Below are 24,920 nucleotides of genomic sequence, written 5' to 3'. Positions count from 1 at the left end.
TACTTTTAATTGTTAGACATGTTAGTTTTAGTTGAATTCTCATCAATATTTTAAAATGTTCATATTTGAGTATAAATACCAGAGTAAATAAAGAAAACTGCTGACTATGCAGTGGAAAAAAGGAATTCTAATTTCAACCCTCTCTGGGTTTTAACACCTCACAAATCAAACAATATATATTTTTCTGGTTGTCAATTAGTGTCATAAATATTTTATTTACTGATAAAACTGTTATAATACAAAAACATTGTGCAAAGGTATAGCACTCTCAAAACAGGTTTTGATGAAAAAGAAAAGAAAAATTAAAAATTTGATACAGTAGGATAAATATAGCTATGGATTCAAGAACTTGCTTGCATACATTTGACGGTAGTGAGGGGAAGAAGACTAGCTAACTGAAGATACTTAATTAAAGCTACTTGTTGATACATAATGATGTAAATAGACAAAAATGCCCACTCTCCCTACATCCCACTTTAGTATGTTAAATGTCTTTTTATTTAAGAAAAAAAATAGGTTTTGTATGTGAATGTGTTTTACTTTACAGGGTAACCCCTTAGAGCTAGTGATAGGAACACCGGCGGGGTCTAGACTTTAAAAAACTACCCCCTGATTTATTTTTTTTTGTTAAATACAAGGGGTTTTGTGCTCACTAGGCAATTTGATGGAAAGCACAGTAAAAAATTTAGATTTAACATAAAAAAATTCGTTTTATTAGACTTTATGTTTTGTGTCTAGTTCTATGTCAGTGAGAATATAATAAGAATATTCTACAACTTTTGTGTTCCTTGTTGGAAAATTCTGTGTAGATATGGATATGGCTTATCCAGGGTTTATTTTTCAGTATCGAAGCTGCTCAATACATCGGTTCATCTAACTTCTCATATTACACTAGGGGCTGCGCACTAAAATCGCCCTAAATCGTCGTAAGATTTTTTTAAAAATCAAATAAACTAGAACCAAAGAAAAATTTTTCTATTTAGAGGTTAACGAAGTCTAAACATAAACCTAGATATTGTACTTAATATCTCCTATAATATATGTAAAGTAGTAAGGTATTTTTGTCTAAAGCTTAAGTCTACTGAACTGACGAGGTTTTTCATTTGAGATATGCTTTACTTAGGTCATAGGATGGTTTTAGGCTCTTTTATTTTTTGTTTGAAGGAATAAGTTAGTTTTAGGCTGTTTTTTTACCCATTCTATACCCTTTTGGATAGACTCTAGATAATAGGGACGAAACTTCTATTATGATAAAAAATTTGTGCACGCCATCTGCATAATTTATTCTATAATACATATTCCGTTTGTTCGACTATCTAAATCAGTTTGGCTTCACGTTTATTAATGTTATCATCCTTGTTTGAAATATTACCTTCATCCCTTACAGTATATATGCAAATAACATTATTCACAAGTTCAAAACTTTTATGACACTTACAATATCAAAACAAGGATAAGTATGTCATTATTCAGCTCAACTCAGAGAGAGAGAGAGAGAGAGAGAGAGAGAGAGAGAGAGAGAGAAAGGCTATTTTTCTACTAGTTCTCAAAGTTTTATATTAACATTTTCTTATTCGTTCATTTAAAAACTTTTGGGGACTTTAATGAATTTTGATTGGTTGGTTTATTAAATTGAGTGTCAAAACGTTTCAACCTCTAATGGCTTGTGTATTAACATTTGGGATTTCATCGATTTATCAACCATTGTCTTGTCCCTTTAGTTAGATACCCGAGCTCAACTACATACCAACAAACAATTATTTTATTAAAATCTTATTCTTCAGTAAAATATGATTATTTAGCAGAATGTAATCTTAAAGAATTAAAAAGCTATAGGCAAATCGTTTTTTGCTAGACATATCTTTATACAAGGGATACCAGCCTCTCTGTTTGATCTAAGAAATCTCGCTAACCGCTTGACCAATATAATTTTGCTTTATATTGAACTCAAAGATCAAATGAGGGTTTTAGGTGATTTTGAGGCAGGTACCTTAAACCTCCCGGTAAAAATAATAAAAAAATCCTCCCTTAAATGTGTTTCCTTCAAATGGGGTTGGCACCTAGCTATTAGAAAGAAAATGATTCATAGATAAGTTTTTATAGTTTTGTTTTAAAGTTCGAAGACTAACCAAAAAGTCACTTAAGGACTGAATTATAATTTTAGCTACAATGATAATTGCGCTCTTCTTTAATACTTTTGTCAGACCTTTAAAATTCTATTAATTTTTGGGTTGAAAAGTTAAAATAGTTTTTATCTATAAAAAGTGTATTCAAATGTCTATATTTAAGGTCTAGGCTAAGGTTTTACATTTAAGAATTGAACTTAGCTGATGCAGACTTTGTAAAACATTAGAAAAACCTTTCCGTTCATCAATATTGTGGTCTTGAATACGTAATTATCCTTTATATATATACTTATATTTATATTAGAAATAGACAGAGTATAGATAGATAGCATAGGATATTAGTAAGATATCTATAATACAAAGTAGAATGATGTCTGTCCGTCCGTCCGTCTGTCCCTTAAGATCTCGGTAACCACTGAACCGGTCGGATTCTACTCTTCAGGGAATATACCTTTTGGTCCTGTGGTGGTTTTAGGGTTTTTTCTTGGGGGGTGGGACACCCCCCCCACATTTTATTTTTTACGAATTTTGCGAATTCGCTTTTTATTCGCGAAAATTTGCGACCCATTCGTATTTTTTTCCCGCTGTTAGGTAATAGAAGATGTAATTATACCTATTGGGGCAAACCCCTAGTATACTAACCAAGCATATTTTCATTGATAGAATAACAAAGCGAGTATAAGATATTTTCTCTTATTCAATTGAAACCAATTAATATCCGGTGGATTAGAACCGGTTCTCATCCATACGAAAAAAATTATGTCTTTAATCGAAGTATATCCAGTTTTCTACGAATATAAAAATGTACATTAGTAAGATTAAACCCAGTTTTTTAGCTCGTGCCTCCGGCATCTCGAGACTAAAATAAACTGGTTTTAATTTTATAATTTTACATTTTATATCAGCGGAAAGCTGTTTATAATACGATGCAAAAAAAAAATATTATTTCATTTTATAACACATAAATATAGTACAAACAAAAAAGGCATCAAATATTGTATTCAAATGTTTTATCATATCATTATTAAATTCCACACACAAAAGATCCTTTTGTTGTGAGGCAAAATTTATATTTTAGTTCTAATAAATCGTTTATCATTTTACTAGATGAATGTTTTCGAGGTATTTCTCTTTTTATTTGTTTACTTGATTTTCTTTTCAGGTAAATAATTCTATTTTTAAATTCATCAATCATTTTCATTGATGGGTAAATAAAATTTTCAAATTTAAAAAAGTAAATAACAAGTACGATTATAGACATTTTTAATAATTTTTGTTGGAAACAGTGTATAGTGTCCAAAAAAATTACGTCATACAATACAAATAACCAATGATATGCCAGTATAAATTGTAAATGACCATTAGAAACTTATAATTTGGCCTATCATTGGTCATTTATATTGTACGACGTCATTTTTTATTGGTCACTATATGCGGTTGTTTTTGTTGTACTAATTATTTTTGAAGTAGTAGAAAATTACTACGCCTCTTTTTACACCGACAAACGTACACAGGAGGCTTATCTTTAGTAAATAGGAGTAGATTTCATTTTACCGTTGGACAATTTTTTTTTCTTTTCAAAATAAACATTGGATAAAAAGCAAATGTAAATTTGATAAATCATCTGAATCTGAATATTGTTTTATCCTAGACCATACTTTTCCCTTTCATATGCCCCCTAGTGCGTTTGTACCCTAATGAGTTTGTCTCCTAGTTTGTTTGTACCCTAGGAAGTTTGTCTCCTAGTATGTTTGTACCCTAGGAAGTTTGTCTCCTAGTATGTTTGTACCTTAGGAAGTTTGTCTCCTAGTATGTTTGTACCCTAGGAAGTTTGTCTCCTAGTATGTGTGTACCCTAGGAAGTTTGTCTCCTAGTATGTTTGTACCCTAGGAAGTTTGTCTCCTAGTATGTTTGTACCCTAGGAAGTTTGTCCCCCTTGTGCGTTTGTCAGTGTACCATAGTCTATGAAAAAAACTTAAATAATAGCATGTGTAATATATAATAATGCTATAGCTTTCAGGGGCGTCCAAGCTTTTTTATTTGGGGGGAGGGTAAAATTTTAAAAATAAAAATTGGGGGGGGGGGGTAATCTTTATTTCATAGAGGTATTTTTTATTTGGGGGGGGGCTAATCACCCCTTTACCCCCCCCCCCCTTGGACGTCTATGATAGCTTTATCTAGTACTTTTATTTTTAGGTCTCATTTAATATGATAATAAATATTTGAATACAATTGTCTTTAATTAAAATTTCCAGGCCTAAATATTGATCATGGTTAGCCTCATAATTATCACCAGCATCAGGATGTTTGTCTCCTAGTATGTTTTTACCCTAGGGAGTTTGACTTCTATTATGTTTGTACCCTAGGAAGTTTGTCTCCTAGTATGTTTGTACCCTAGGAAGTTTGTCTCCTAGTATGTTTGTACCCTAGGAAGTTTGTCTCCTAGTATGTTTGTACCCTAGGAAGTTTGTCTCCTAGTATGTTTGTACCCTAGGAAGTTTGTTTCCTAGTATGTTTGTACCCTAGGAAGTTTGTTTCCTAGTATGTTTGTACCCTAGGAAGTTTGTTTCCTAGTATGTTTGTACCCTAGGAAGTTTACTCCCTACTGCGTTTGTCAGTGTACCATAGTCTATGAAAAAAACTTAAATAATAGCATGTGTAATCTATAATACAAAGTAGCTTGATGTCTGTCTGTCTGTCCGTCCGTCCATCCGTCCGTCTGAAGCTTAAGATCTCGGGAACCACTGAACCGATTGGATTATACTCTTCAGGGTATATACTTATTGGTCCTGTAGTGGTTTTAAGCTATTTTCTTGGGGGGGTGGGACACCCCAAACCCCCCCAAAAATGAAAATTTCCCCCCAAAAATAAAAAATTTTTTTCGTATTTTTTTCTAATTTTAATGTTTTTTAAGTTTTTATATAATTTTATATAATTTTATATATGTTTTAAATTTTTTATATCTTTTTATATTTTTTTATACTTTTTTATACTTTTTTATATTTTTTAAAAAACATTAGAAAAGAGAAAAAATTCGAAGGGTTTAGAAAATATAAATTAATATAAATAAATATAAACGGTTATAACAAGTTATAAAGAGTTATAAAATGTTATAAAGAGTTAGAAAATACAGAAAATATCTAAAAAAAAAATGTAAAAGAAAAAATTTTAATTCTCCCCTGAACCGTTAGGGAAAAAGCCCCTAGAGGCTAGGGGAGAAGCCACTAGTATATAATAATGTTATAGCTTTATCTAATACTTATATTTTAGGTCTCATTTAATATGATAATAAATATTGAATAAAATTGTCTTTAATAAAATTTTCTGGCTTAAGCATTGATCTGATCATGGTTAGCCTCATAATTAGCACCAGGGGGGTTCTGTGTGATTGTATGTGTAGGTTTATGTCTGTATGTTTGAAGATAGATATATAATAATCTGTATATCATAAAAGTGAATTTCGAGCAGACAAAATTTGGACGATTTAATTTCCCGAAAGTAAGCTTCGTCCTAGGAAGTCAACTATTTGCAACTGAATCATGATTAAACAAAAAAACCTGCCATTTCGTACAAATTTTTTTTACACCTTCCAACCAATTATAATGCCAGATTATGCTCTCATTGGCCCAATTTACTAAGTAGGGATCTAGATCTACTATACCTATTCTTTGAAGGATTTAACTAATGCAGTATCTAAACCAAATCCTAATATCTGTGTGTTGGTATGATGTTATAAGCGTAGCAATTCTATACATTTATATAGACTATTTTGTAGATATGTTAGTTGTAAAAGCTATATAGCTAACAACATTAATAATCTACGAGTTATTATTTAAAAACAAAAAAAAAAAAACAGATGTACAAAGACTTTATATACTTGATTATCTCATGTTCGATTCCTAAAATGCTACTTGTAAACATTAGAGTCCTTGTAGATATAAGTATATGTACACAAAAGACAAAATGATTGGAGGGTATAGATGTTCAGTTTTGATTAAGACCTTATGCAGAATTATCTTCTTTAAACATTGCTGAAAAGCAAAAATAAATCAATGGATAACTTTTTTTGTTTGTTTAACATTTTTGGAAATAGTCCCTTTCGTGGCAACGCCCCTTTTTCTTTTAGCTTTATAAAGAAAAAGTATCAAAAATTTATTTGGAAGGGAGGGGGGAAGTCGACCATCCCTCTATTTTAAATTTTTCTTGGGATGATGAGGGAAACATCCCCCAAAATAGTTATAAACCTTCCAGGATCCATGAGAAGCTACCATGTAAAGGAGAACCATAACGGTTCGGCGGTTAGCGAGATCCTTCAGTACAGACAGACAGAGATCCTTTTTTTATAAGGACTATGTTAATTATATCAATTAAATAAAAGTAGCCATCGATGACTTAAAATTGACAGGGATACATAACTGAAATGTTTTTTTATCTAATCTTTACTACTTACTCTATGGCTAGAAGGTGCATACATAATATTAGCCATTTCACCACATTTTAGGATAGGCTTAAATAAACATATGGAGCAACGAACCTTCTTTTAACCAATAGATTTCCTTATAAAAAGTAACAGGATCTTTGTATGTCTGTCTGTCTGTACCAACTGATATCTCGATGACCACTGCACCGATATGTTTCTCCTTTACAGGGTAGCTTCTCATAGGTCCTGAGAATTTTTATAACTATTTTGGGGGAGGGAACCACCACACCGCCCTCCCAAGAGAAATTGCAACAAGAAAAAAATTCCCCCCCTCTCAAGTGCCTTTACAGGCCTCAATGGGCGCGCCACTATCATCTAGAGGCTCTATATTCGAAAGGATATGGAAGTGCATAAAAATAACATAAAACCATACACTGACTTTATAAAAAAATAAAAAATAAGAAGCTTCATGGCAAAGGAGGACCATATCGGATCAGTAGCTAGTGAGATCCTTTGCTACAAACTAAAAAATTCTTACTTCTATATATTATAGAATATAAAACAAGCTAGCACAATTTGGTCTATAAGCAGCGCAGCAATAACAAGTGTATATAAATTCGATAAAAATATAACAGTGAGGTATTATATTCTATAATATAAATAAGTAAGGCTTTTTTTGGCTGAATCTAAAGATATCAGAAATTGTTGATCTGAATAAGGTGTACTTTAAGAAAAAATTAGTAGAAATAGCAATAATATTTTATTGAAAATAATTACTATTCAATAAATAAATCTAAATTTGATTTATAAAAACTCAAATAATTTGAGTTTTAGTCATTAAGAATGTGCTATTAGTATATCTTAATCACTAGATACAGGGAATCACATAAAAAAAACCTGCTTTGAAGATGATTAGTGTCCCTCAACAGATTATGACATCATACGATAAAATAACCAATAAGAGGCCAGCATAAACTTTACCATTTGTCAATTACAGTGTATACTGGCCTCTCATTGGCTATTCTATCGTATGTCATAATCTGTTAAGGGACTTTAATCATATTCTCCTGCTTTGTAAGTTTTTGTTTATTCAAAAACTTATATTTCCAATTTGCTAATGCTCTTTTTAACTATCTCTATTTAAAATCTCGTGGTGCTCAGATTTAAATCATGGTCATCAAATTTTAAAATTTCCAAAATTTTGTTTATTTTGTAACATAAAAAGGTAAAATTTCTTTTAATCAGCATATGTACCATCACCCACCCCCCCCCCCTTCTCGAAAAATCACAAGTAAACGTTTTAATTTGGCAACCTGTTATGCAAATTTGTTACCCCTATGGTCTAGGCATTTGTGTGTTTAGAAACAGACTTAGGTAAATATGTTCTTTGAAAAACAGCAAAAAATTCTGGAACATTAAATAAAGTTGAATAATATTGCAAACAGAATCAATTTAATACATTTTGTGACTTTAATAACAGGTTTAGAACAAGTTTTACTAATTCAGATTTTAGCAAAGTTTTAAAACTCTATGACATCAAATTAAAATTAATTTTTACAAAGAAAAGTGAAAGCTGTTTCCATGCTTGTATGTACGTTTACTGGACAAATACTAATAAAACCTCAAGCTTAACTAGTTTTAAACTCTAGCCAATGAGTGCTCAACATTACAAAATCTGACCAATCAGAGATGGTGCTACAATTATAAGTCAACAAGAGAAAAGTTTTAAAAATCTAACTAATCACTGAAATGTTTTAGAATTATAATTCAATTACATATAAGAATTTGTGTTAAGGACAGAAAACTGGAAAATTGTCTAACTTTTTAAAATGGCTGAATGGCAGAAACATTCTTGAAAGAGCAAATATTAATGTTTAACAAATATTGAATATTATTTGAATATACACGTTAATACATCAGATAAAACAGTGTTAATAACAAATAAAATAAAATTCCTTCCCTTGTTGAAAAACTTTTTAATATTGTATTTGTTAATTAATCATAGTGAAAAAGTATAACAGCCCTCTCTAATTGCAATTGTTTGTCTGTCTGTGTAAATGTCTGTACCGAAAGATCTAGTTAACCGCTGAACCGATATTGTCTTGGTAACAATGTGTGTATGTTTCCTTGTCTAATTCCATTTCATTAAAACCATTTTTTTCTTATCATTAAGTCAATCGAAGACGACTTTTGTGCTGTCTGTGAACGCGGCATACTCCCTTGAGCGTCCCAAACAAACAAAGCTTCATTCTTTTGGTTATATTCAAGCGATTGCCATGTTTGGTTGTGAAAATTCATGTATTGTCAATTGATTTGATATGTGTGTTAGCGCTGCTTAGATTCCCTCCAGTGGCGTGCGAAGCACTTTGTCTAGGGGGGGGCATTTTGAAGATTTTGTAAAATTTTGCCCCCCCCTAAAGCAAAGTGCCCCGGGGGGGCACTTTGCTTTAGGGGGGGGCATTTTGATTATATATACTAACTTTAAATAAGGGCGTTTTAAGGGGTGGGATTATTTGATTATGGGCCTTCTAGTCCTTATCCCTTCTTCCCCATCCCTTCCCCCATCCCTATTTCCCATTTATATCCCCCATCTCTTCTCCCCTATCCCTTCTCCCCACCCTGCAATGACCGAAGGGAAGGGAGCTAGAAAGCATCTTTGAAAAAAAAGTACAGAAGATAATTTAACCTTCCCCCCCCCCCCCCCACCACAAAACATTTTTTTATGGGTGGAAGTGGATGTTATAAAATCTCAACAGGAAGGATGAATAACCCCATTAAAAAATTTTTTTTGGGGGGGGAGATATAAACACTCATTTTGGAAATAATTTACTTAAAATTTACCTATTATGTAAAACTGATTTTAAACAAGGATGACAACATCTATAATTAGCAAAGCACACAAAAAAACATTAATAAGAATACAGACAAGTAGATTTAAAGATCATCTGTTGAAATCAATATATATTTTAGATAGAAAAAGTCACAAATCCTTTTTTCTGTATGTTGTGTGATGACAGTCAAAGTAAATTACATACTGGATGCTTGAAACAGCAAGAATTTTTTTTTTTTTAATCTTATAATTCCCCAAAAAATTATCGTTCCATAAAAACCAAAGATATAAAGAAAATTACTTGTCCTTTCATCTACAGATATAAAAATCTCTTAGAAATATGGAAAACTTTGGGGTATAGTTTCTTTTGGAGCAACGCCTCTCAAAGGGCATTTCGTCGTATTTTCATAGTAGCTTTTAATAGGTTATTCTAGGTTAAAGACAACAAGAGTGGCGTATTTTATCAAGTTAGGAATATAGAGTGTAGTTAGTTTTAAGGGTTTTTAATGAAAATTGCCATAAAAAAACATGTCTTTTTGTAAGGGTATGTACACAAAAAAAATGATAAACTTATCCTGAAAATAATATGACATCATATATAGTTATTCATTTAGACAGACATACAGTGTTGAGAAAAAGGCTTAGATAAATATCAACGCTGTTTTTTTTTATATAAAAAAAACTTTTTAATTAAATATTTGTTGTTTTATAGAAATAAAAACAAAATATACAATGAAATAAAAAGCAGAAACCATTTGGAAGGGCGCGAAGCGCAAATTTTTTCTTTAAATATGCAGGGAGGGAGGGGTTTTTGGGCTATTTATTACACTAGTCCCCAATATTTCATATAAAATTTTCTTATTCGTTGGCTCAACAACTTTGGGGACTTTAATGGAATTTTGATTGGTTGGTTAATTAAGTCGAGTTTCCATACATTTCATCCACTAATTGTAATCTATATAAGGGTAATCATCATTGGGGATGTACAAAATTTCTTTGGTAAAAAGTTTATATTATACAAAATAAAATACTTCCTATTACCTGGTTTGTTATGTTCAGTGAAAAAAGATTATAACCTAATTTCTACACTGATTAGAAAATTTGTTAAGGTTAAATGAATAGTAACTGTCTGGTTGGCGCGAAGCGCCAAAATTTTTTTTTTTTGAGTATTTCTACACTAATTTAAAAATTTGGTAAGGTTAAATGAATAGTAACTGTCTGTTTGGCGCGAAGCGCCAAAATTTTTTTTTGAGTATTTCTTGATCTTTTTTTTGGAAACTGGGATAGTTTTGCTTTTTGTAAGGTAGGGGGCAAAAAGGGGCATTTTTGTTGACCAGGGGGGGGCAAAATGGGGCATTTTTCAACATTTAGGGGGGGGCAGGGGGGGCGGTGGCTAGGGGGGGGCAGGGGGGGGCGTTTTGGTCGCTAGGGGGGGGCGATTGCCCCAAATGCCCCCTTCGGTTCGCACGCCACTGATTCCCTCGCATGCTTTCCTGCTTGATGAGTGTATGTCCTAGGTAAGATTATTTTTCGCGGTGAACGAATATTTGAATTTTTGAATGATTTTTTTAGCAGCAAAACTGATAATTTTGTTTCCTTAAATTTTCATTGAAAAGACCAATTTAAATTGATTTATTTATATGTACGAACGTTTAGACATGTATTTTTAATGATTTTATCTAAAAATTATTAATTTCTATTATGTTTTAGCCGTAAAAAAGCAGATTTTTGACATTTTTCTTTGTTTAATTTTTATTGCATAAGGATTTCCAAAAAAATAATCATTAAAAAACTTATTTCATTCTGAAATGATATTAAAATTATGTATTAATTTTGTTATATTTTTCAGTACCACCAGTTTCATGGAATTCAATAAATTTTCCATTAGTAAACTGTACTAATTTCACTCTGGCAAAGTAAGAGGATGTTCGGTAAAGTAACCCCTCCTCCGAATAAAAAATTTTTACTTGTTCTTCTTAAAACTAAAATGGAATTGTCGTCTACTCTCACCTCAAGTGCCTCTAGTGGCGTTGCCCCTAGTAATATATAAAGTAAGCCATCAGGATGTTTATGCCTCCAATCTAACAAATTTATTTCTTAAGAATTTAATACATCAAATACAGAATGGTATTTTAAATAATGAGTTAATAGAAATTTTATCCCTAATGATATATTAATATTTATTTTATATTATTTAAGCTTATGAAAAAGTCTGATTTGTTAGGATAAACGGTTTTATTATCCTAGGTTTTTTTTGTGCAACGTCATATGGATATGATATCCTTGTTGCAGGGTGAATGACATATTAAAATGTGTAAAGTTTGGAACCCAACTAATAAAACTAATCTATATGAGGATGGAGTGCCTGCCACGATTAAAAGGATGAAAAAAGTATTTATAATGTTCCTTTATAAGAGTAGTAAAAACATTAAATTTTATTTATAAAATGATTCTTGAATTATCAAATCTATATTGCATCGGTATACCTTCACAAAAAAACGCTTTTTTTCTCGCGATGGTTTTAGGTAATGTTAAGTGTAGTCTAGAAGAACCAGGTAAAGTTATAGTGTTAGAAAGTATTTAATATAGTGTTTTAATCTACATAGGTTAAAAATAAGGTGAATGCATCTAATATTCTAATACGAAAGTAACAGGATATCTATGATATGTGTGTAACAAAAGATCTCACTAACTGCTTTTTTGGTATGGTTCTTCTTTACAGTGAAGCTTCTTATAGGCTCAAGTAATATTTTGACTGTTTTGGAGGAGGGCACCTCCATTTTCGAAGGAGAAATCGCCAACTGGAAAAAAAATTTTGAAACAAAAATGGATGGTCACCTCCCCTGGCCCCTCCTCCTTTCTTTCAAGAGATCCTTAGGTCTCAAGGATCGTAGTCGCTAAATAACAATAAAAAGTGATAAAGTATGTTTCGTATTCTTTTCATTCCTGATATTAGCAGAGTAGATGAACATTTTAATGCCTTTTGCATTTTCACACCAGTTCAAAGTGTGAACCATTACTTCTTTCAATTTCACACACATTTCCAAGAAACAAGAATGATAGTATCCAAGATAATTAACCCGCGACTGTTAGCGCATTCGCTCGTCGTCGGGGAGGTGATAAGCTCGAATCTTTGCTTAATACTACGTCATAACTTAAGACGTTAAAAATTGTTCCTAAAGCTACTATGTCAGGTGCTTGACATTAATAGTTAGAGTAGGGGGAATGTTTTGGCCTAAACCAGGCGAAACTCACTACCATGCACAAATGTCGTGCAATCAAAGGGTTATTTGTCTGAAGGGCAAATGGACGCTTTACACCGCAATTCTAAGACGCGGAGTTTCAAGGTCAAGAACCCGTAGCGAAACCAATTCTCCTAAAGGTAATCATCAACCAAGATTTTGTGGATAAATTTAAGACATAAGATCTAATTAAAAATATTTAAAGAACTATAATGATATTTATCGTCACCAGCCATTTAATGTTATCCCAAAAAATGAATATATATGTAAATCATGTCTAAAAGTTACAATTAATGAAAGATCTTAAGTAGCAGTCTTATTATTAAAGCATATTGAAAAAAGATAAAATAATTAAAAACCATAGCTATTTTAATTAATGTTGTTTAACGGTACGGCAGGTTGAACATACTCTAGCTATAGATTATTTACGTTAATAAAGAATAGTTTGACTGATATTTAACGTTGCTTGAAGAAAAGCTACGCCAAATAGATTTGAAAGTTTGGAACTAAATTGTTTTAAAAGACATTTAACACAATTTGTGTCAGTTTGACATTATCATAGCATTTGATAGTGCAAGGGGGAAAATCTATCAACTAATTAAAAATCTAAGAATGTGAGCAAATCCAGTAAGATTTTTGTAGCTTAAATAGAATCGGTTCAAGGCAGGTTTTAGACTATTTTGTTAAACTTTTCTTGTTATATTGTTTTTGTTTTAAAGTAAAATTAAATTTTAAGGGAAACTTCGCTTTTGCATAAACTTTTTGATAAATTAAACCAATTGTTTTAAAATCATGTTAAAGAATATAAATGCCTGGATGAGATGTATGATTTGCCAGTTGTTGTTTGATTGTATAAAAAAATTCTTTGAATGCTCTGATGAGGAAAGATGCCTTCTTTCGAAAATTTGGAAATAAATATTGAAATGAAGTAGCTTGAGTTTTTTTACTGGGGTTAGTAGTAGTTGAGACGTGTATTTTTCTCATATTAAAACAATTGTTAAACTACATATTTATTAATTTGTTTAATATATGTATGTAAATAAATCAAAATAATGGTTAGCCTTTAATCTAAGGTATTTTCTTGAAACTTGAAATAACTTACCTAAAATAAAGAAAGATTGTCAGAAAGAAATTTATATTAATATATATAATATTAAAAATGTAATATAGAAATATATGTCTAAAAGTAGGCCAGTAATAACAAGATGCAAAATTACACAACTAAATAGTCAATCAATGTGAAACTGTTGGTCTTAAACATACAGACGGACGAACATACCTTGCTGAAAGAGAAGCTTCGCCCCCAAAAGTGGTAAAAATAAGTTTAATGAATAAGGACAAGTAGACTTACTTTATTTGTCTTACAGCTAAGTAAATATCTAGCTTTTAAGAAATACAAAGATTTTTATATTCTATAGAAATCAATTTGTTTTATGAGGGATTTATTCAATTATTATACAAATGACAAGAAAATCTTATCATACAAAGTTTCCTGTTTAGCACTGATAACCTCCCCCCCATTATTTTTTAAAATATGAAAATAGGGGGGGGGGGAGTTGTTTTTCGTTTGTTTGTTTATAACGTTAGGTCAGATTAGCTTATGCTATATTGGATAATGGGTTGCCCCGCAACTAGCCTCATGTTGGAAAGCACATTGGATTTTAAACGAGGATGACAGCATCCATAAGTAGCGAAGCTCAAAAATTATGAAAAGACATCTAGGAAAAATACATTATGTTATAAAAAAACTTCAATAATAAAAATCACGGAACCTTTTAAAATGTATGATGGTCTTTTGAAGCATTAAGCTAATAAGAAAAAAGTTAAAATCAAAATTTGTTTAAGCATCCCAACCAATAGTAAGTCTTTAGAAAACTTGGTCAAAATATGTAGAATAATGACTATTTTAATCACTAAAAATTCCAACCGTTTATCTTGAACAGGAGTTAAGAAAATCACAAAAACTTTAAAAAATTGGAATCGATCTAGCACCCTAACCAATAAAGGCATCTTCATGAAACTTGATGGAAATATGTAGAATTTAAACTTATTTAATCCCTGAAAATTCCAGCCGTTCATCTTGAACAGGAATTGAGAAAATTGCAAAAACGTAAAAAATCTAGGAATCGATCCAGCATCCGAATTAATAGACAGACAGACAAAAAAAAGTATAGATTAGATGCGCATATGTCATAGTAATCTTCACTAAAAATTTCTGCTGTCTATCTCTGACAGGAGCTGAGAAAATCACGTTTTTAGCGTTACTTACCGACGGACGGACAGACAAAGTGAACTATAGAGTAGCTTCGCTACTAAAAAATAATATTACCCAAAAATCTGATTCATTTTAATAAACAGAATAGATACAATAAAGTTTATAAAATGTTTTCAAATTTGAAATGATAGGGAAACTTTGTTTCCTTCTTTAATAGGAGGGTGCATTTAATAGTGTTATTGTAAACTAGCTAGAAAAAGCTCATAATAGAGACATCTAAACCTTATAACTAAGTGTCAAACATACGTCCTCTTTTATGGATATTTAAGAAGCACAGTTAGCTCAAGTATAATTTGAAATTATAATTTAAACATAAAGGAAAACATTGAAAAAAGAGAAACAAAGAGCCAAAAAAAAGATCGAAAAAGAGTTAAGCTACTATAAAGTTAAAATAGTAAAATAATAGTAAAATGATTCGCTTAATGTTTGGTGCTGTTTGATAATTTCTGTTGTAATGTATTGACGCCAGTTTTGATGTATTTTTTTTTGTATGTTGTCGCCTAGGGCCATATGAATGGAAGATTTTATTTTATCATACTTCCTGCATCTATACCCTCTCCCCCTTCATTAGATATCACAGCATATATGTGGCTCTCATTGGAAGCACTGTTACTCTATAAATCTTTAGTTTTAGTGTTAGGAACGTTCATTTGTACATCTAACAGGCTTCTTAAATAAATTTATTGGAAAACATTTTTATGAGCAGAACAAAAAAAACAATATTTTTGGTAACAAATATATGTTGAAAAATAACTAAATCTAATATTGACAATAAGTGTCAAAAATAACATATTTTCATTTTAGTTACATATATAAGTCAATTTACATTTTATCTTTAAAATCTGTATATAAACAACAAATTGAAAAATAGCTTTAAAAAGAATACATGAGCTTTCAAGGAATTTGACTTCATTAAATATATTTTAAAGACGTCATTATGTATTAGATGTTATCATCCTTGTATGCATCTAACCTTCCCTCCTCTTTCCTTCCCTAGGGCCAAAACTTTTGAAACACATCATCTAGTTTCCCATACCCTTGCAAAGTTTTTTTATTCTCCCTTTTTATTATTTTCCCTCATTTTGTTTTTTTAACAAGAAAGATATGATGCCAAAGCAAGAAAAATCAATTTTTTCCCTCTAAATTGTCATTAACTATTTTCAAGATGTTTAGATAGAGAGGTGCGTGGGTGTATTACCCCTACAAAAATTTTACTTAGTGGTAGGAGGAGAAAGAAATGTGGATAGTGGACAAAATAATGCCATATCTCAAGGTCATACGCCGTCATGCGTCAGGTTGGAAGGGTGATGCGAATTTCAGATTCCAGATTTCGCGATTTGAAAAAAAAGTTATCATTGTATTATAGCGAATTTAATAATCTTGGAAGCAATTTTATCTTATAGAGAAAAATAGTAAATGGAATAGCGAAAACTGCGATCTGAAATTTGCGTCACCCTTCTGATATGACGCATGACCGCTACGACCGCGAGACGTGGCATTACTTGGTACCCTATCTAAATGGGAAGGGAGGGAGGTGGTAGCTGAAATTTTTTTTATCCCTACTATAAATTTTCCTTAAGGGAATTGGAAAGGGGGGCGGGAAGATCACATCCATCCTTGGAAATGGCTAAGGGGTTAAATTCTAATATGCACGCCTATGATTGTGATTGATTAGAAAAATAACACCAAACAGGCGATAAACTCTGCAAAAAATTCAACTATGAATTTATACCTATTTAGAAGACAACGTATTTCGTCTGTAACTGATTGAACATAATTATAGAGAAGCAATGATTCCTAAAATATATTTTTTTACCATTCCTCCAATATGCCATTTTTATAATTTTTCCATCCCTAAAATATTCTTCCTATATGTTCAAATTTTGCATCGGAAATTTTACTAATAGAAAAAAAAGGCTGGTTTATAGAATTTTTATTTTTTTATATTATGTCAAATATAGTTTTAGAATCGAGGCTACTCAATAATTATTTTTTGTCCAATTTATTATTGGCCTGTCCTTCTGTCTGTCTGTATTGCACTATCAATTAAATGGTCGTTAAGATTTTTGAGTTTTATGCATAAAAAGTACGCCACTCTGATTATGAGTCTTATGGCCAACGTGGGACAAAGTAATCAACCGTCTACATAATAAAGTACTGATTAAAAAAACTTTAAGGTTTTATTTTCTTGAAAAATGTTAAACCCCATGAGAGAAATATCGAATCTAATGAAAAATCAAAGACAAATCTTAACTTAATCTTAAACTTAAATAAAACTGAACATAACACTTTTTAATACCCCCATCAACCTTATATTACAGACATAATATTTAGAAGGTTGCAAATTTTAATTGCGACGAAGCCCATTTTGTTCCGAATTTGTATCACTTTTGAAAAGTGCGACTCCAGTTACGTCATATTTTTCTTTCCCGAAAAAGGGAAGGGGGAAAGAAAAAAAAGGGAAGGGGGAAGAAAAAAGAGATGAGAGAAAAGGGGATTTTCCCCATCTCTTTTGAAGAGATTTTCTTCCCCCCTTCCCTTTTTCGGGAAAGAAAAATATGACGTAACTGGAGTCGCACTTTTCAAAAGTGATACAAATTCGGAACAAAATGGGCTTCGTCCAATTAATTGCAGTTGCAATATGACCTACAATCATTCATTTTGTCGGCCGCTGAGGATTTTTTCAAAATATGGAACGAGCTGCAGCCGAACGTTAATCAGGCTACCGATCAATGATTTTAAAATGAAATATTTTAACAAACGTTCAAAATTAGAAGATACATTAAAATCATAACTATTAAGACAATTAAATGTCAAAATCCTAGACTAAGCCTTTCTGAACATATTTGGACTTTGGTTTGGTAGTATCCCTTTTCTGTCAAAGCACCTAAAAGATTGAATATTTTTTTTTGGCAACGCGCTTAAGGGGCGATTCGTCTTTTTTTAAAATGGCCTTTAATAGGTTATTTTAGGTTAGGTTAGATTATATTTTTTATTTTTATTTTTTTATAAAGAAGACGAATCACGTGAAATATACTGAAAATAAAGTTTATGTAGTATTTGTAAATAATTTTCTAAGTTTATATTTCAACAATTTGTATTTGTGATCTTATGTTACTTAACTATAATTAAAAACCAATAAATTACGTAATAATAATAATTAACATCATATTGGGTTAGGTTATTGACACGCAGGGTTAGGCAATTGGCCCCGCAGGGTTAGAGCCTCCCGCAGGGGCTAGGAATAGCAGAAAAGCTACTGTGAAAATAAGAAAAACGCCCCTTAAAGGGCGTTGTCACAAAAGGGACTGTACCCATTTTTTAAAATGTCTTCTTTAGGCTAGTTTAATTCTGGTTTAAGAGAGCCTGGTATAATTCAATTTCATTTCGCAATCCACCATAAACGAGCTTTAATATTGGAAATTCTATGGGGGGGGGGGGGGGGGTTGATTAGTCCACAAGCTATAAAAGGATTGTACTGACTTTTACTTAGAATTGCAAAGCAATTCTTTATTCTTTTAACAGTTCAACATCAAACGTGATGTTCTGGTAAAATAACTAAAAAAACAGCTCTTTTTTATATAGATATATATAAATCCACTAATTTAATAAATTTCTTATCTTGTTTTGGAAAATTGTCTTAGAGAGTTGACATGAAGTACAAAATAGCCTAAAGCATATCCAGGAACATTTTATAGATTTTTTACAATCTATTAAGCAGCCTACCAGACCAGCGGTATTTATACGTGGAATTACAAAAATATAAACTTCCTTTTTGATATAAATTCTAATAAAAAAGCATCCTAAAATCTAAATAGTTATAGAAAAAATTAGCTGAATTGTAAGTTCGCCATCAAATAGAATTTGTCACAAAGTTGTTACATAACCATTTTGATCCAGGGATAGATCAATAAAAGATATGTTTTACTGTTCTATATCTTTTTCCTTAAACTTTATAACTATTTTTATTTATTTCCTTTAGACTTTTTTTAGTAATATTTCTTTGTTTTTTTTTCTGGTAAAAAGTTGCATTCTTCTTTCCTTAAAACTCTAACTTTCTTGGCTGTTTTTTATGTAATTTTTAGCAACGTTGCTAATCTACAACTAGGGCTCGTCAAAGGTCGCATTTTATCTTTGTAACATGATTCTCAATAAAAGTATTACACACATATACATAAGTAAATGAAATACGCTTTCTGTAGAGATACACAAATAATTAGATTTGCATTTACTGAATTTGGAATAAATTTTACGCTTATCTTTATTGCACCACAATTATCAAAATTAAGTTTTAACTTCAATAGTGCATTTGATTGTAACGTATTTTTGAGGCAAAATACCACACACAGCACTAGTAACCCTACTAGCTGCTCCTTGACAGAAGTCGGCGGGCAATAGTCATACCATGTCCATGACAGGTCAGCCCGCAGCAGGCTTTGCCGTACCTGACCCCATCAAAAGAGATCACACTAGTTTATTTCAACAAAATATTTATTATGCTCAGTATAATAAAAAAAAATTTAAGTTATGTATCTATGAGTATGCAATACATTAATATTGATATTTACAATGCAAATGAATGTTATATGCATACAATATTAACTATTTACAAGTATATGTGATTATCTTGTAACGTGATTGAAAGATCGTTATTGAATAAAAGTTTTTATTATTATTGTTATTAATAACCCCTTACAGTCGGGCCCCTTGCCGCACCTTAATCAGTTCCTATTAGAGCTAGAGGGCTAATTTTTTTGTGTAAGTCCCCAGTGTTATGATGAATTTCCGACCTTAAGTAAGTCAAGGTCAATTTTCGCTTCCTTCACCCTTTTATTTAACAACCATTGTTTTTAGGTCCTTTTTTACTTAAAAATTTCAAACGGCTGTAATTTTTTATTTTTGAAGCTAGAATAAAATTTTTTTACAGAAAATATTAATCTTTATGTAAATTTTATATTTCAAATTTCAAAATATAAATTTAAGCGGCCGCAGCTGTACTTGGCAGCTGCCAGCCGCCGCAGTCGGCGGTCGGCGGGGAAACGGCGGCGGATCTTTATGAAATTTTCATACGTTATGTAGACATGTAAGAAAAGCTTAAGTTTAAAATTTGAAGTCTCTAAGTCAAAAATTGCGGCCACAGGAGCCATTTAAAGATTTCTGGAGACCTGGAGGATCAGGACCTGCAGGATCATACCTGGAACCTGAAATTGACTTGAACACCTGTATTTAATATGAGGATGTACTACTAGAGGATATTTTAGTATTTTTGTAAGATAAAATGCTTTTTTAAAGTCAAAAAAATATTCTTGCTCTTTACCTGGATGACCCTGCCAGGTTTGCTGGCATCCTGTGCCCGCCAGGATGGAGATATTAAAAAAATTCCAACTCTCGGTTATGTGTCATACCCAAACTTAAAAAGTCACGCAGTTTGGGCTCTTTATCTTTCACACACAGAAAATGAGATAGAAAAAACCGGATGGGGGGGGCGTTCAATGCCCCCCCCCCCCCGACCGTTAAGGGTTAAAACTAAATGTTTTAAGGTAATTGGATCAATTCATTGGGGGCCAAAATAAGAGATTTTCCGGTGTGCGGTATGGGAGGGGGTAATCATAATTAGAAAGGCCTGGCTTTTCCTGTTTTACCTCTAAATGATTTTACACCCCCTCTTGCCCCCTCCCCCCTGGTAAATCAGTGTGTGCACGCCGCTGAACTAAAGCCACCCAATAACAAAAGGTTTCTTTACAAGTTTTTTTTATGTCAGTCTTTAAAAAAGGTTTACTGCTAATTTTATGTTTTTCTGTTTTTGAAGGGTAGGAAAATCAAAATGATAGCATAAAACCATCCGAAGACTCAAATCTGAAGATCAAATAGCCTAAAACAATCCAACGACCAATGTAAAGCTTCCAAAAATGGAAAACTCACTCGATTAAGTAGTTGGCGATATTTAAAGCCTTACTTAAAAAAAACCTTGCTACTGCACATAATACTAGCGGCTTTTGCCCCTAGCCTATAGGGACTTTGCCCCAAGAGGTGATCCAAAAAAAATTAAGGCGAAATTCGTAAAAGGTCTAAGGAAATCTTCAGCAAATTCTTTTTAAAAAAAGAGAAAAAAATGGGGGGGGATTTTTTTTGTTTTTTTTTGGGGGGGGGGGGTTGGGGGTGCCTTACCCCCCAAGAAAATAGCCTAAAACCCCCAGAGGACTAGCAAGTATATTCCCTGAAGAGAAGAATCCGATCGGTTCAGTGGTTACCAAGATCTTAAGGGACGGACAGACATCATTCTACTTTGTATTATAGATAGCACATAATAGGATATCTTTTTTAAGAAACCATCTCTGATTTCAAACTTTACTCTACAGAAAGACAGGATTAAATTGGAAAACAAGTGTTTTCAAGATTTCTAAAAAATCTCAGATAAATGTTTTGAGAAATTTAAACTTCTCTTCAAACAGTTTACAAAGAATAGATTAAAAATACATATTTAGATATACAACAAGGATAACATCGTTAACAGTTGCGAAACACAGAATTAAAAACAAATGTATAAAATAAGAAATCCCATATTATAGGTAACTAGTTTAAATCGATGTCCGTCTGTTTGTTCGGATGAAGTTTTAGAGTTGGCATACTGAAGTTCTAGGCTAGGGGTTGAAAAAATCCCCTGCCAAAAAAAATTTACAAAAAAACGTGGTAAAATAAAACCTAAATGTTTATTTTTAGTAGCGAAGCTACTCTATAATTCACTTTGTCCGTCCGTCAGTCCGTCAGTTCGTAACGCTATGGGGGAAATGGGATTTACTCAGCTCCTATAAAAGATAGAATGCTGAAATTTTTTGACAACATGCCCATCATTAAGGAGCACAATTAAGTATAAAACATTGATGGCGGTAGGACCGCTTTTTAGCAGGTTTTAGGCTATTTTTGTATTTTTCACATTTTTCTCCATATCTTCAGTGTTTATGGTGCGATTTTCAAAATTTTTTCAGTTATAGATATCTAAATTAAATTTCCAGTCGTTTAAAGAAAATAGCTATGACGGTCAGGCTGCCTTTAAGCAGGTTTTAGGCTATTTTTGTATTTTTCACATTTTTCTCCATATCTTTGGTGTTTATGGTCCGATTTTCAAAATTTTTTTAGTTATAGATATCAAAATTAAATTTCTTGTCCTTTAAAGAAAAAAACTATGACTGTCAGACTGCCTTTCAGCTGGTTTTAGGCTATTTTTGTATTTTTCACATTTTTCTCCATATCTTTGGTGTTTATGGTACGATTTCAAAATTTTTTTTCAGTTATATATATCAAAATTAAATTTCCTGTTGTTTAAAGAAAACAACCATGACGGTCAGACTTCCTTTTTGCAGGTTTTTGGCTATTTTTATATTTTTTACATTTTCTCCCATATCTTTGGTGTTTTTGGTCCAATTTTAAAACTTTTTTGGGATATCATTATCAAAATAATTTTTCCCATTGTTATGAGCATCTTTTATGTAATTTACTTTGACCGTCATCATTATACAAATAAAACAGGGTTTCGTGTTTATTTTCTCTAATAAATCAATTAATATATACACTTCAAATCTACTTGCACATATTACCATCCATGATTTTATTTTTTATGCTTCGCTACTTATGGATGTTGTCATCCTTGTTTAATTATAAATTATTGTGGCTGAGCCTTTATACACCAGTTTCTCTGTAAAGCATGGCAGACAGTATAACTAATAAGGGGAGATTTTGGGAAGTCTAATGGCCAAAATAAATTTCTTGAGAAATTTCAGTCCTTTCGAAGTAAGTAAGATTTGCCCCATATCATTTACAACTATTTCCAACGGACCATTTTGGAGTATTATAGCTACTTTAAGGTTGACAGGAAGATAGAAAAGTAGAAAGAGAGCAGGGACATGTATATTGTATAGAGACAAAAGTTATAAAGTAGCTCCTCCCTAAATTCTAACTATTATTGTTTTTGAAATTATTTTTCGTAATAATTGAATTAAGTTTTTAAACATTATCATTAAAGTACTATGTAAGGATGATTTTATTCCAGTTTTAATTAATTCATTAAATTTATTATTTGGGACTTAATTTTATTACTGTTTTTTTGGCACAATTTCGTATATTTACAAAATATTTACTCTCTCAGGTGTTTTTTCTACGTAACAAGGATAAAAATGTCAATAAGTAGCACAATAAAATAAAACTTTAATATCCTAGTATATAAAGTAGTAAGCGTTTTTTGTCTGTGTCGAAGGATCTCGCTAACCACTGAACTTACATTGTTCTCCTTTACAGTGATGCTTCTTATAGGTCCTGGGAAGGTTTTAAACTATTTTTTGTGAGGGTGTCTTCACCCCCCCCCAAAAAAAAAAATATTTTTTTACTCTTTTGAAACTTAAATTTAAAATGGGATGAGGTCGACTTTTCCCCCTCCTACCTTAAGTGCACCTAGAGGATTCTAGTGGCTTAGCCGCTAGTTATAAAAAAAAAAGATTATTTCAATAAAGAAAATCTCATGGATTTTCTGCATTGTAGTTTATTATTTTTTCTTCCAAATTTTTTTGTTCAACATATCTTTTATTTTTGACTTAATTATATACCTTGGCTTTACCCTTTTCTACAATTATCCAGCTTCCGAATACTTCTAAAATACAAAATGTTATTAGGTAAATATTTTATTTCCATTTAGCCATAGGAGTAAAAGAAATTGTTCAGACAAAAAAGTATAAAAAGTAATATCAATACAAGTAAAAATATTTAATTTTCTTTTAGAAATATGACTATTATTATTATTTAGCATCGTATTATATCCAGCTTTCTACGAATATAAAAATGTACAATCATAAGATTAAAACCAGTTTTTTAACCCGTGCCTTCGGCTTTTTTTTTTGTCTGTAGCGAAGGATATCGCTAACCACTTAACTGGTATGGTTCTGATATGCTTCTTATAGGTCTAGGAAAGTTTTTTTAAAAAACTATTCTGGGGGATTGTATCTCCACCATCCAAATAAATAATGACCCCGACCTCCCCCCCCCCCCAAAAAAAAACAACAATTTTTTTACATTTTCTTATTAGTTATTTAAAGATATTTATAAAAAAAAAGTAGTATATCGAATAAATTTTTTGTTATTTTTCTTCGTATTTTTATTAGAAAAAATGAACGCAAAAGTAATGTATTGTAGAGTGAGAAGTATTTTTCCAGATCTATGAAAATTTATATTGATGTGCTATTTCCGATTCTTACGTCCCACAACTTTTTATACAAAGTTTTTCTATAACTTTGGTCATATAGGTAACGGGCTAACTATAGTTTGATGAATATCGGCTGCGCTCTAACATCTAAAGGCTCTATATTTAAAGGTTGGGAAAGATTTCTAACTGAGTGTTTTTTTTTAAATATACACTAAAACATTTAAAAACGAAAATTTATTGATAAAACCACCCCGTGAAGAAAATGTGATTGTGACATACAAAGCACAGGGTTAAGAGTATCTACGAATTTCTATAAGCATGTTTTTTTGTATATATGTTTTACTTATAGAAAATAGAACAATAATTTTACCTAAAAACTATTACAAATTTCAATTAGCAAAAATGCACCAAAATTAATTGGTAATTAAAATATTGCACAATTTTAATAAAAAAAATCTGTTCAGCGAAACACAAAATTAAAACCAATTTGTTTTTGCATTAACTTTATGATAATCGTTTAGAAATGTTAAAGCTAATATTTGAGTTGTTTTGTCGTCTCTGTCAAATTGTGTTTTTCCTCTTTATTTAAACGTTTTTTCTTCGAGCTATGATTTTTTTCTATTTATATATTTAGTGTTTTTGTATGAGTAGGGTGCAAACTCAACCCCCCCCCCCCTTTTACGCACTTATATACAAATATGTAGCCAGCAAATTTGTTAGTGATGAATTTTTATTAGAAATGCCACAGATAGTTGTCATTAATATATGAAGGAAGAGGGATCTTCACAACCAAATAATTTGTGTTAGTTTCAAACAAAATATAAAATTATTTACAAT

General features: G+C 31.4%; 1 protein-coding gene across 5 annotated transcripts in view; it reads right to left on the bottom strand.

Moving 5' to 3' along the window:
* LOC145319582 (uncharacterized) overlaps positions 1-24,920 on the bottom strand; it is a 189,079-nt gene that overhangs the window by 153,980 nt on the left and 10,179 nt on the right. The window lies entirely within an intron of this gene.

This window comes from Acartia tonsa, chromosome 5 (assembly GCF_053477335.1).
Source record: "Acartia tonsa isolate MP-2025a chromosome 5, ASM5347733v1, whole genome shotgun sequence".
Classification (NCBI taxonomy): domain Eukaryota; kingdom Metazoa; phylum Arthropoda; class Copepoda; order Calanoida; family Acartiidae; genus Acartia; species Acartia tonsa.
The sequence above is the reverse complement of the archived record's forward strand: the minus strand, read 5'-3'. Positions and strand labels throughout refer to the sequence as shown.